Source organism: Tasmannia lanceolata, unplaced genomic scaffold (assembly GCF_043159265.1).
Source record: "Tasmannia lanceolata isolate RefF3 unplaced genomic scaffold, GAP_Taslan_0.1 ptg000015l, whole genome shotgun sequence".
NCBI classification, from domain to species: domain Eukaryota; kingdom Viridiplantae; phylum Streptophyta; class Magnoliopsida; order Canellales; family Winteraceae; genus Tasmannia; species Tasmannia lanceolata.
The window spans coordinates 62,772,086-62,785,803 of NW_027518692.1; positions in this window are offsets into that span (position 1 = coordinate 62,772,086).

Below are 13,718 nucleotides of genomic sequence, written 5' to 3' on the forward strand. Positions count from 1 at the left end.
CATTGTGTTTTATAGTTTTTTTTTTTCATAAATTTTTTTTTCTTTCGTTTTGTTTTGAAATAATATTGTACACTCTTTAGAAAATTCTCAAATTTTAACCATATTGTTTTCTACATGACATGAATTTTCATGATTTTTTTTTTTTTTAGCAAGTTTTATGAAGACCGAAAAGAAAAAGGCTGTGTGTATGAGCTACCGTCATAATCTAGAGTCAAATAATTAGTTTTAGGGGCCCCAATCGGTTGCCACAATCTAAAATGAACAAGTAAAGGTGGCAACGGTTCGGTTTGACCCCCAAACTGAACCAAACCGATCATCGGTTTGGTTCTACCAAACCGAAATTTGAATCTGTTTGTTTTAACTAAATGGAAACCGAATTTTCGGCTAGGGTTTTGGTTCAGTTCGGCCAATTTTGCCACCCTGACTCATAATCGTTAGAAATCGGGGGCAACTATTTGGTTTGACCCCAAACCGAACCGAAATTTGAATTGGTTTGGTTTCACCAAATCGAAACCGAATTTTCAGTTCGGTTTCGGCTCGGTTTTGGTTCAGTTGGACCAATTTTGCCACCCCTATGAACAAGGCCTTAATAATATGGAAATACATGGTAGTGTTTTGGTATTTCACTAAAATTTGAATTTCAGTGTAAGCTTTGGAGAGAGTGATGGGTTTTCATAGTCTATTTTCAAGCGATGCACGATACTAGGTAAATAAAGGAAATTCTATAATTTGAAAGGGGGGAATCATTGAATTGTTTTCATTAATTGTAGATATGAACAAGCCTAAGCAAGTGTGGAAGGTGTGAAATTTCATTGAAAATATTTATTCAAAGATTCACAAACGAAAATACATAACATACGATAAAACCAATTTGGAACAAAAAAGAAAGAAGAGAAAATTAAATCAATTTAGAATTTCAGATCTGTAGCTTTGTAATTGCCGATACATTTGAATTAACATATCATGCCGGAGTGGTATGTATCCGTTGATAAATTATATATTGTATACATTTCCCTTTCATTTTTTGTTTCAAATATCTCCAATGCAAGATTTGTCACAGGCAAAAAAGCAAGAGAAAAATCCAACAAATGTCCTCAATTATTTACGAAAATTATCACCCATAAAAAATAAATAAAAGAAACTCACATATACCTTTAAATAAAAAATCAATTTATTTTTATTCATCCCCTGGAAACAAAAAGACCCAATCCCACCAGAAAATAAAAATTATAAAAAACAAAAGAGACCCAACATAGGTCTTCAAATAAACAAATGACGTTATATTTTATTCATTAATATGCTTACCAAATAAAAACAGTCAAACCCACCAATTTTTTTAAAAAAAATCTCAAAAGATCCCAACAGAGGTAGATAAAAACACAATGGATACAGTAAAATTCGAGAGAGAGAGAGATTTCCTGAATTAGGGTTTATTTGTATGAGTGTGTATGTGTTGTCACAATGTAATTTAGGGCGTGGAAGGTCTCTTGGGAATCCAATTCAACCCAACCACACACCCTGCAATCTCTCTCTCTCTCTCTTTCTCTCTCTCTCTCTCTCTCTCTCTCATTTAATGACTCTCTCAGGCCATTACTTCATTCATGCCCCCTTGCACGCTCTCCATATTCCCATTTATTCTCTCTCCGATTTTTTTTCCTGCATTCACCATCTTTCCAGCCTAAAATACCGCCCGAAACTATTCCCAAACCCCATCGTATCGCCGATATTCCACGCCCACAAACACAACCGTTACGTTATCCGCAATTCCCCTCCTCCCATACAAACCTTATTCCAAAAGAGTCGTTCTTTTCACGTTATATATTCTTGTATTCGTTAATGACGTCCCTAATCATGTCTTAATCCTCTCCACTGACTAAGTCACAATAAAAGAGTATATTGGTAATTCAAATCAGAAGGCGTTGACCCTGGCAATCAACCAGGGTGAAAGTAGCATTTTTCCAAATGGAATATTTTCCATCCCTCTCTTTCCTTTTCAAACTTTCTCTATTTTTCACGACTGCAAGTTCTCTCGCGAAAAAATAAAAATATAATAAATATTTATATGTGGATTCTGCTAGTGTCCATCACATAAGGCATTTCGCGGATGGCCTGTTGCATCTGACAGCAGCCACAGAGGCTCACTTTTCAGTAGGTTTTGTCTTCATTCACAAGGTGGATGCTGTCAGATGCAAAAGACCATCTGCGAAATGCTTTCTGCGATGGATGGACGCTAGAAAATCCCTTTTAATGTAGTTCAAGTCATCAGAAATATTTGGAGTTATCGTGTTATCATCTCAACATGATTAATAAAAGGAAAGGTTATTATTAAGAATACCAGCCATTTCTAACAATAAATATGGCTAAAAATAGCAAAATACATGGTGTATTTCTGTTGACGATAAATTGCCGTTATTTTATGGTTGCAAATCGCCTCTGACGATAAATCGGGATTTTTTTTTTGATGACGTAGGATGTCCCCACCCCCTCCGGGAATAGGACTAGTCCCTACGGATACATGCAACGACCCACTCACCACGTGTATCAGGTAAGTCGGGGGCGGGATTCGAACACTCGTCAACAGGGAGCAAACCCGTGACTTTATGCCGAAGAGCCAATGCCCGGGTGGGTAATAAATCGGGATACTTGTCCGAGAGTATGATACTTTCTGTTTTGAAAAGGGAAAAGGAAAAAGGAATAATGCATACGCTCATCCTTTTCAAAACGGAAAATGAGCTAGAGGCCTTGCCTCTCGATCTCGACGCGAATCAAGGGTACTTTCTTGTGTGAAAATTAAGATAATGCCACTGTCAAAAATTTCACACAATATAACTTTTTATGATACGATTAGTGAAGTTTGCAGTGGATCGAGGGATTTGGCCTAAGAATTAGGATTTGTAGCCCTATATATTTTTCTCCTTATGGGTAAGTTTACTATTACAACGATTGTATTAGTGTATGGACGATTAAAATGTTTAGCCCTAATTTCTCCTTTCTTAGAGATCAATTATTGCTACCTTCATAGTATCATCCAAGGCAATCAAATAGATGTCGATTTTACGATATGCTCATATGTGTTGGATCATTTGAAGATTTTCACCTGGAGTAATTGGGAGATCTTCAAAATATCCGTTTTCGATTACACGGCTAAAAACTTTATATTTAACATTAATATATTGCAAACAAGGTAACAGGCACGGTGAAAGATTACATTTCGTATGATCTCATCTAGAATAATTCATGCTAATGATGGAAAGAACATTGTGTTTCCTATGATCTTGGTTGAAGCTATGGGTGATCTTAAACCTTAGTAATCACCTTTTAAGGTGGTTGAGTACAAATAGTATGTGATAAATAAACTAGGGTTCTACGTGACTCAGATATCAAATTCACATGAAAATTGGATTTTCTGATCCAAATTAATGAAAAAAAAAAAAAAAAACTACCTATTGTTAATACAGACAAACTAGAGATTCAAGCAGGCCATTGTTTTGTAAATACTAGGTGAAGTTGCAATGCTTATAGAGCTCTCAGGAGCTAACGATGGACTGCATCACATACTAGTTAGAATCGTGAACCAATTGATGAAGGCGAAACCCGCTAAGAACATGTGGTTTGTTATTGACTACGAAGCGTGTAACGAGTCCCTTGTTCTTCAATTTTTTATTTTTGTCATCTTATTTATAGCCTATTTTAGGCATCAAATCTTGTTCATTTGGCCTGATTTTAGTATAGCTATAAAGGCTTTTTGATTACTTACGTATCGAGCCCAACATCATGTGATTTGGATGTGATTTGAGGAAATTATGAGCGATTTACGGACATGATTCATGTCTATAATAGGATTTCTATTTTGCAGTTATTTTTGTCAAGTTGTTAACTTTTATTTAGGTTGCTTTAGATGGACGGCAGAGATTAATAGTTTAGATATAGATAGATAACTTATCTACTCTCTAGGCTTAAAATACAGTAGGGACCACATTGTTTGGGTGATGCAAATCATTCATTTGATGGGTCTCACACAAATAGGATGTGCCCCAAAAATTAGCCTCATGTGATAATCCCAACCCTTCAATGTGTGGAGGTAAAAATGGTTAGGTATAAACCTTCACAAATCTGTCCATTTTTTGCCTCCACAGTTCAAATGGTTAGGATTATCCTATGGAGCTGATTTTTTGGGCACACCCTATCTATGTGAGGGCCCATCAAATGAATGCTTTGGATCACCGAAACAATGTGCCCAGATTGTATTTGAAGCGTAGGGAGTAGATAAGTTATCTACTCTAGGGAGTAGGATCTCCTCTCTCTCTCTCTCTCTCTCTCTCTCTGTGTTGGTGAGCTTAGCTCACCAAACTTATGGTGAGCTAGCTTGCCCAATCACATGAGAGCCCACTTTGTTAGGATGATCCAAACCATTCATTTGAAAGTCCCTTACATAGATGGGGGGTGTACCAAAAATCAGCTCCATAGGGTCATCCTAACCCCTCCATTTGTGGAGGACAAAAATGGACAGACACAAATTTGCCCCATTGTTGTCCTCCACAAATGGAGGGGTTAGGATGATCCTATGGAGCTGATTTTTGGTACACCCCCTATCTATGATAAGCCCTTGCAAATGAATGGTTTGGATCACTCCCCAAAATGTGGGACCCATGTGATTGGGCAAGCTAGCTCACCATAAGTTTGGTGAGCTTAAGCTCACCAACGGTTTTTGAGCAAACTTTTGGGTAGCTAGGATTAGCCCGTGTAAGAGTATTTTCCAAGTTCGATCTCAGAAACTCGACTTTGATGTGATCTAAGTAAATATTATCCCCTTCGACGGTGATCGTAGTAAATATCATCCTCTTTGACGGCGATCGGAGTATTATGTTCCCTACAATGGTGATAGAAGGGCCCTTTTCTTCTTTATTTTATTTATCTTGCCTCCGCTGCTAGGAAATGAGGAATCTCCAGGTTTTTCAGCTGCATCACCTTTCGTTAGCATCCTTTATACCAAGGAAAAATTAGGAAATTCTACCTTCATTTAGGCCTTGTTCGTGTTAGATTGTGACAACCTATTGTGAGCCCTAAACCGATTTTTGGACTCAAAATAAAACATAATTTTGAGTACAATAATCAGTTTGGGACTCACAATTGGTTGTCACAATCTAAAATGAAGTGGCCTTTAGATAAAAAATTATTAAGAAGATACCTAAGGCAAGAAAAATACAAGGGTTATGAACACGAAAGCAATGTTCTTGGCCATGAAATGTAGACTCGTGAAAGGAGAGGGTCGTGACCACGAAAGCAATATGTTGGCCTCTTCTCTCTCAACACTAAACCAGAAGAAATATACGAACTAGAACTTAATGCAATTTACCAAGGTGTCATTCTGGCCAAAGAAAAAGCTACTGAGCCTGTACGTTTGGATTTAATCCGATCCCTTCTTGGCTGTATATTATATGTGGCAAAGGAATATGCCCATGGAGGAAATTACCCACTTTCTCTGCCATTAAAACACACTTCTCAGTTTCAAGAGCTGGAAAATCATTCACACATGGCGAGAGAGCAACGGCCGATTACTTGTCTAAGCATGACCACCCCTGTAAAGGAGAGAACATAATCTCCAACCACCCCCCCCCCCCCCGAAAATTGTAGCACAAGACTCTCTGGTAAATGTAAAATAAAATAAATCCTTAATTTCAATAAAAATTAAATCCCTTGAGAGAGCATCACTTAAAAAGAATATAGTTTCAAAAGTAGAAATAGTTTCACCTCTTTCGTTGCCTAGAAATATGTGTCTTTTAGTGAGGTTAATCTCATCCCTTCACAAAAAACATGAAATTAATTTAGTGGCTACAGAAATTAATGAAACGACCTCACAAAAGTAACCCATTCTATGGAGCTTAATTAATAGTTTCCTAGCTCAAGTTATTTAAACTCTAATCAAACAAACAACTGGAGTACAATCAAAGATCAAATAATTCCACAAACCATATTCCAAATGTGTTCTTAGATTAATTGCACTAAAACCATGTTTTGCAAATAAGGAACAATAATTCTGGAGTTCAATGAAAAATTAATTAGTTATAAAATTGTTAGGCAGGCATTGATTATAGTAGACCCATTGTACTCTTTTACTCTCTGTGTAAGCAAGAAAGTTTCTATTATTAGAATATGTAGAAAATAAAAGCAAAAGCTTAAAGTCCATGCAGCTCGAGGACTTAAAGCCATGTGCAAGAAGACTTTCTTCCAAGGTTTTTCTAGCTTGAAGAGTGGGGTTAATGTCTAGACCATTGAGGATTACCCTTGGATAATCAGTAGGTTTCCAAAAAATCCTCCAATGAACTTGACTTACTCTTGGCAGCACCATTTGAATTGATTTTTCGAACTTCTCAGAGGAAGGCTTGGCCATGCAGTCTCTTTGTTGGGCTTGGCCATGCAGTCGCTTTGGGGTAAAAAGTTGGATATGGCTAGCGTCTCCCTCCCAAAAACTCAAACTACAATTTTCATGAAAGCAGACTTTACTTCCATGAAAGCTTTTGAGGCTTTTGATAGAATCTTTGATTCTCAAGTCACGTGGAAAGCTTTAATTAGTTGCCTTATTAATGCAAATAATGGAGCCAATTCTGTGCTTTTGTACTTTCCTTTTCCAGGCAACCAAAAGGAGCCCTAGTGGAGTGTGGTTGAGAAGGCTGAGGGAAACTGTTTCCATATTTTAGCAACAAAACTACATCTAAAAGAATACATATGGCTGGGAGATTCTAAGCATTTATCTCCCACATATTACAGTTGTTTTCGTTGACATCTTAATGGGCCTTAGGTTCATGGCATCCAAATGCCATTGAGCGTCAGATAGGGGTCCAAATTAGGTCGGATCCAATCCCAACCTGACGGGTTTAACCTGATTTTGGCTCGGACTGGGTTTGCCTTTCCTCGAGTTGGGTTGGATCAGGATTCGGAAAAGCCAACTCAATTCAATTCCAGGTTGGGTTTAATTAGCATGACTCTTTGGACAACCTGACCCTGCCCCAACCCAAACCCAACCCTATCTGAACCCGAACCATATATACCAAACCTGGCCAAATGGGTTGGGTTTGCGTTGAGAGATTTAAAGCCGTGTTGGATTAGGGTTGGCTCTCCTCAACCTAAGGTTCGGGTTGAGTCGAGTTAGGGCTGAATTAATGATACCTCGGGTTGGGTTAGGGTTTGCCTCGACCCGACCTAACCACCCCCACCGCCCCCCCCCCCCCCCCCCAGCCCGAATTGCACCCCTCCCATCTATGGAACTAGACTGAGTTGTCTGACTGAAAATGCCCATAGTTAAGTAAGAAGATAGTTAGGGGGTTTATATCTTTTAATTAAGGAATGTATGGATCAATATAATATTTAGTATTTCATATTAAATGCATTGCATTGCATTGCACTACATTATAAAATCAACATAGTATGCTCTTAAAACATTATCAGAACATCTTGAAAAATGGTATCAACAGAAATAGAATAGAAGTATAAGCCAGAAAGTCTTATGTTAGACTTCAATATTCCGACATTCCCATTGAGGCTTACTTTTGCCCATTGAGGTGCGGTCCACAATGACCCATTTATATCACGATCAGTATCCAAAGCCGGCTCATGAAGCAACTAAGCTAGATTTAGTGGTTAGACTTTCTATTCACTTTTCATGGTTATGTTAATATCTTTATATCTTTATCCATCTTAGTGTTCTATATAAACACTCATTAGGGATAATTGTAATCAATTGAAGATTAATAGAATACATTCCTGTTACAAATCTCACTAACACTATGCTAGACATAGTCCTTCTAGTTGGTCTGTGCCCAGTTGAATATTACTCTGATTATCACTATGTTATATGCTGTTTAGCACTTGGAAAGTGTCATGCTGTAGACCACCGATATGATCGGTCATCAGAAAGTGAATCTAGGATCTAATCGCCATGGTACGGCGTAAGCTTCCGCATATTACTTTGTAATTAAAGTTTTACATAAGAATTTATGGCAATCCATACGTTGTTAGGGTCATAAGAAAATAATGCAACAACAAAACTTATATATATTTGCGGCCACTTGTATGGGGGTTTTATTCTTCATGTGGTGGGCGTCATCATGGTGGGTGATAGCCAAAAATTCGTACTCACATGACAATCCTTATTATTCGATCCATGGAATTAAATCTAGAAATTGTGAAAACCATTTTTTAAAAAGAGGAAACTGTTGGTAAGCCAGAAAGTCTAGAAATAGAATAGAAGTATAAGCCAGAAAGTCTTATGTTAGACTTCAATATTCCGACATTCCCAGCTAAACATATTGAATTAATACTAAAGCAAGATTAATTTTAGTATTGTTGAAGGGTATTTTGGTCTTTACATGTGTTGTTGAAGCGTATTATTGTCTTTGTACATGTAACCCTATGTATCCCTAGTTTGGGGTCTGTATATACATCATATTGCATTGGAGCTCCCTAGTGGAGACTCACCATCTTCTCCGTCGCTCTTCTTCTTCTTTCTTATTCTCTTTTCTTACCCATTCTAACATGGTATCAATTAACTATATAAAGCAAGAAATAACTACTAAATGAATGTGATGTAAATAAAATAAGGTCACAAGGTCAAATGATGGGTCCAAAGACAATAAAATTCGTCACAAGCACAATATTTCAATTAACCATGGCCACACAAGTGTATATTGATTTATAGGCTATAATATATCAGTAATTAGACAACCAATATGTAAAAATAAATCTACAAAAAAAAACACTTAGTGAATAAAAATTAATTAAAATTGATAATATTTCGTGATAAAACAACAAAAAAATGTGTTTGTTGGATGTGTTTTTATATGGAGGCCCATTTCATTATGTATCCAAACCATTTATTTTTTTTGGGCCCGACACAGATAGGCCGTGCCACAAAAATTTTGACCATAGGATGATCCTAACTGTCCACATATCGAAGGGTTAGAATTATCCTATTGGGAAGAGTTTTTGGGCTATCAAATAAAAGATTTGTTTAGATTATCCAATAGTGTGACCCGTAGTATTTTTTTTTCCTACATGAACATGTTCTTAAGCTCACGAGTTTTGAACTCACCTTGATGAGTCAATTGAGACGCGATAAAACTTGAGGGGATTGTCGATCTATTGAAATAAGTGAATTACATAGCATTATATAGTTCTCGAGGAAAGCTAAACTGAAGCCCGTCCTTGTGAAAACCAGCTACAAGAGCACCCCTGGCCCTTTGGTGAGATGGTCCAATGGATAAATATATAATTAAATGAATAATAAATGCACTTTGGTGAGATGGTCCAATGGGCCGGGGGCACACTTGTTGGTTGTTTTTAATTTGCAAGAGCGCATTCAGTTTAGCATTCCTCATATTTCTTATATGTTTGTAATAGTGAATTTGTCCATGGACTAATTAAATGGGCTTTGATTTTTTGTCGAGTTTGTCTCCGCCAGGTTTCAAGTCAAGTTGTGAAGATTTGTATTATGTAATGGAGAGCAGAGACTACGGTGGTAAGCCCATTTTTGTTAGGCCCAAAAGTGGCCTTGGAAAGGATGTCAATCCATTCAGTTTGCAATAAGCTTCATAGCTTCATCCCATTTAGTTTTCATTCTAAGCCTAGCTACTTAATTAGGGACAACAATGAGCCGGATCCACATGGTAATCGGATGCAAAATTTATCTTGTAATCGGATTGGATTTGGATTTGGGCTTTTCATTTTTCTAACAAAACTGTGATCGAGTCCGGCCCATCGACACCCCTAGCCATGACCCCATGACAACATAATGGTCACATTACTTCACATAATAAACTGCCTGTTTTGCCTAACAGGGCATCTTTGAATGATTAACAGTGTAAGTCACAAAAAAAGGTTGAATATTTATCAAATGGTCCCACACGGCACATGTGTGTTTGATCGGGCTTGTTGATATTGTGAGTCATCAGAAGGTGATCCACGTGATCCTAGTCACATGCCAAAAGGACATCTCAGCCGTAAGATCAATGCCTAAATGATCAACGCTTAAGCATCTCGTGGACCAAGGGTTAGGATCATTTGATGATGGTGGTGGTGGAGTAGATGGAAATGGATAGCTTTTCGTAGAACATCATACCAATTGAACCAAATAAGGAAAGTGTAAATTAAGGAGTGATACGAGTGTGCCATTCTATGCATGTAGACATCAAACACTTAGACAATGACATTTGACTTTGATCAAATGGCACCTAGCCAAGTACATCTAATAAGCCAGAAATTTAAGAGCTGGTCTAACCTCTGTTTCGGATTGACTAAGTTGCACAAAAACAATATACTTCATAAATAGCTGACATCAGCCTTGTTCACCTTAGGAGTTAGGACTAGTTTGAAAGGGAATACAATTTTTTTTTTTTTTTTTTGAAATGATGGCATTTTATTAATCGGAAAAAGGAAACTCAAAATCGAGGGGCTTGAGAGAACAAGAACATAAATATGACGGAAAAAAATGATAGAACAATCAGAATCAAGGAGGTAAGTAGCCGAATATCGCCAGTGCTGGGCACGGGCGTGAACAATACGATCCGCCATTCCATTAGCTCACCTCCTGGTATGCTGGAACCAAACCGAGTGGCCCTTCACGGTATCCAAGATCTCGGCTAACATATCTGAGAGCTTCCATGGGTGAGCGTGCTCTCCATGATCCATCTAACCAACTAATTACTTAGGGGTGCAACTTGGGCTAGGTCGGGTTGAGCTTCTGCTAAAAAATGAATAGGAATAATCAACAACCCGAACCCGATCTGACTTTAAGGTAAAAGTTCCACCCGTATTCCAAAAAATCGACCCGAGTTGCACCCCTATAATTACGTTAAGGCTCCTTTTCTTTCTTTGAACGTAAACATAAAACAAATTTTATGCCTATTTTGAAGATATGCTGTACATCCACTTCACATCCAAAGAAACAGAGCCCAAGGGAATCACCATCCACAGTAAAATGTTATTCAAGCCTCTTCTATCAATAGACTCAAATTTTCTTATTTTTAACTGCTCGTTTATATATAAAAATGATAGCTTGAACGTGCCTGGTTCAGATTTTATTCAGTGGGACCTTCATTTTTATAAAATTACACATCAAATACATGGACAATGGCGTTTGACTTTGGTCAAAGTTGGCATTTGACTTTGGTCAAATGGTCACACAAAAAATAATAATTCATTAACTGCTCATACATAGGGGTGGCAAAATTGGCCGAACCGAACCGGAACCGAGCCGACACCAAACCGAAAATTCAGTTTTGGTTTGATTAAACCAAACCGATTCAAACTTCGGCTTGGTTTGGTTTGGTTTGGGGATCAAACCGAACTGAAACCGAATATCTCCAATAATTATGAGTAAGGGGTGGTAAAATTGGCAGAACCGAACTGAAACCGAACCGAAAATTCGATTTTGGTTCGGTTTCGGTTTGGTAAAACCAAACCGATTCAAATTTTGGTTCGGTTCGGTTTGAGGGTCAAACCGAACCATTGCCACCCCTACTCATACACCCTTGTCTACCTTTGTTTTCCATCCCAGGATTCTGAGCTCTTCTCGAAATTTCAAATAGCTGATTTTAGTTTCCATAGCCGAGTCCTGTTTTAGAAGTGTTTTCCAAATTTTAAATATCTAATTTTGTTTTTATCTAAAAATGTGGTTGGCTAATTTGGTTTTTTTCCACAAATGAGGTTATTTTCACAAAATAATTAATCATGTTTTTACCTACAAATGAGGTTATTTTCATAAAATAATTACTCATTTTTTTTTCTTTTTTCTTGGTAACGAAGGGTGTCCCCGCCCCCTTTGGGGGAGGACTATTTCCCTACGGATGCGCGTAATCACCCGGAAACGATGCGCATCGGGTAAGCAAGGGGGGATTCGAACGCTCGTCACTTGGGAGCAAACCCATGACTTTACGCCAAAGAGCCACACCCTTCCGGGTTTTTGTAATCATGCTTTTATCTACAAACGAGGTTATTTTCCATAAAATAATCATAAAATGTTTTGCAAGGTACGTGGTTTAAGACGAAGTACAGTTACGAGGCTCCCTAACACTTTTGTGTCTTGCTAGCCACTGAATATATTTAATAAGTTTGACCAAAACCAATGATGTAAACACAACAATCAGATACTTTATGTACGATGTGAATGTGTGACACAAAACAGTCCTCCACATAGAAATCCCATTTAAAAGGAGGTTGATAAATGTGCCCTCGTGTTATGACTACCGCCACTCCCTTTCAGGCCATGTTTGGCAACCATAAAAAAAAAAAAAAAAGATCCATGGAATATCTGTTCCAGGCTGGGAGAGACTTTACTTGGGTCGGGTCGGGTTGGGTTTAACATTTGGTAAAAAATGAATTGGAATCAAGCCGAACCCAACCTGATTAATTTTAGGATAAAAGCCGAACCCGAATTCCGAAAAGTCAACCAGAGTCGCACCCCTAGATTTTAGATAGGGATGAAAATGAAAATAAAAGTTTTGATTGTTACCAAAAAAAAAAAAAAAAAAAATCTTCCCTACGATATTTTTTGTTTTCCTTGTTTTCCAGCCCCATCACATCCTCTCCTTCATCATTACCGTAAGTCTCTCTTTCTCTACATCCTCTTTGTCCTCTCATACTGGGAAAATTAGGATTCCATGTAATATTTTTCATGGTTGCCAAACATGTCCAGTACTTTTATGAATATTTTCTATAGTCATAAAGCCTCCCGTGCTGCACCACAAAATTTTGGACCACATCTTTGCATATGGCCACGTTGATCCAAATGTTTCAAATTTTTTTGAATAAGATTTGGGAATAGGACATAGATCCAAACTTTGACCATTGGATTCACATCTTAAGTTTCAAAATATTTTGAATCTTGACTGAGATGTTTGCCCTAAAAAGCCTCATGTATGGTGATTAGTCGATCGTGGGTAGTGGGGCAGTAGGATCGGTCACGTATGGTGTTCAGTCGATCGGTCGGGTGTGTACTCCAACGGCTAGTGCTAGAACGGGTGCGATCTGAAGCATCGGATTGCGGATAATGGATAATGAGTTATTGGGTGCAATGTGGATCATCGGATCGCGACCAATCAGGTCCGAACTATCAGAAGCCGATCAGGTGCAATCTGCAACGTGGATTGATGATCTAGCGGTTACAGGGGAGGACATGAGTTTTACACAAACCAACAGTCACCCAGGATCGATCTGGACCATACAATCGCCGATGAGCACAATAGATTATGAAATTTCAATTGTGGAGAACCCAAATTTAGTGATTCCAAAGCAAACTTCACTCTCTTTAAGCCTTTCTAAATTTGTTATTTGTCATTATCTTGAAGCTTTGTTCTAGTGTGCTGTTATTCTACAAAAGCAATCACTAGTGTCTCTCATACTTGTTTATCCAAAGGTGATTCCGAGTTTATCTCCTTTTCCATTTTCTCCCACACTACCATGCTTGAAGCATCTCAAGTCATTTCATTTATCCAAAGGTGATTCCGGGTTTGTCTCTTTTTCCACACTACCATGCTTGAAGCATCTCAATTCATTTCATTTCCCATCATATCCACAGTTCATTTTCTCCCACACTACCATGTTTGAAGAAGATTATCTTTAATAAACCCCTCTTTTGGGTAACCTGCTTGTATAGTATGTTAATGTCAAGCAAGGTTGCTTGAAGCATTACACCCTAGGTATCTAGTTTGGAATGCTTCTTTTGT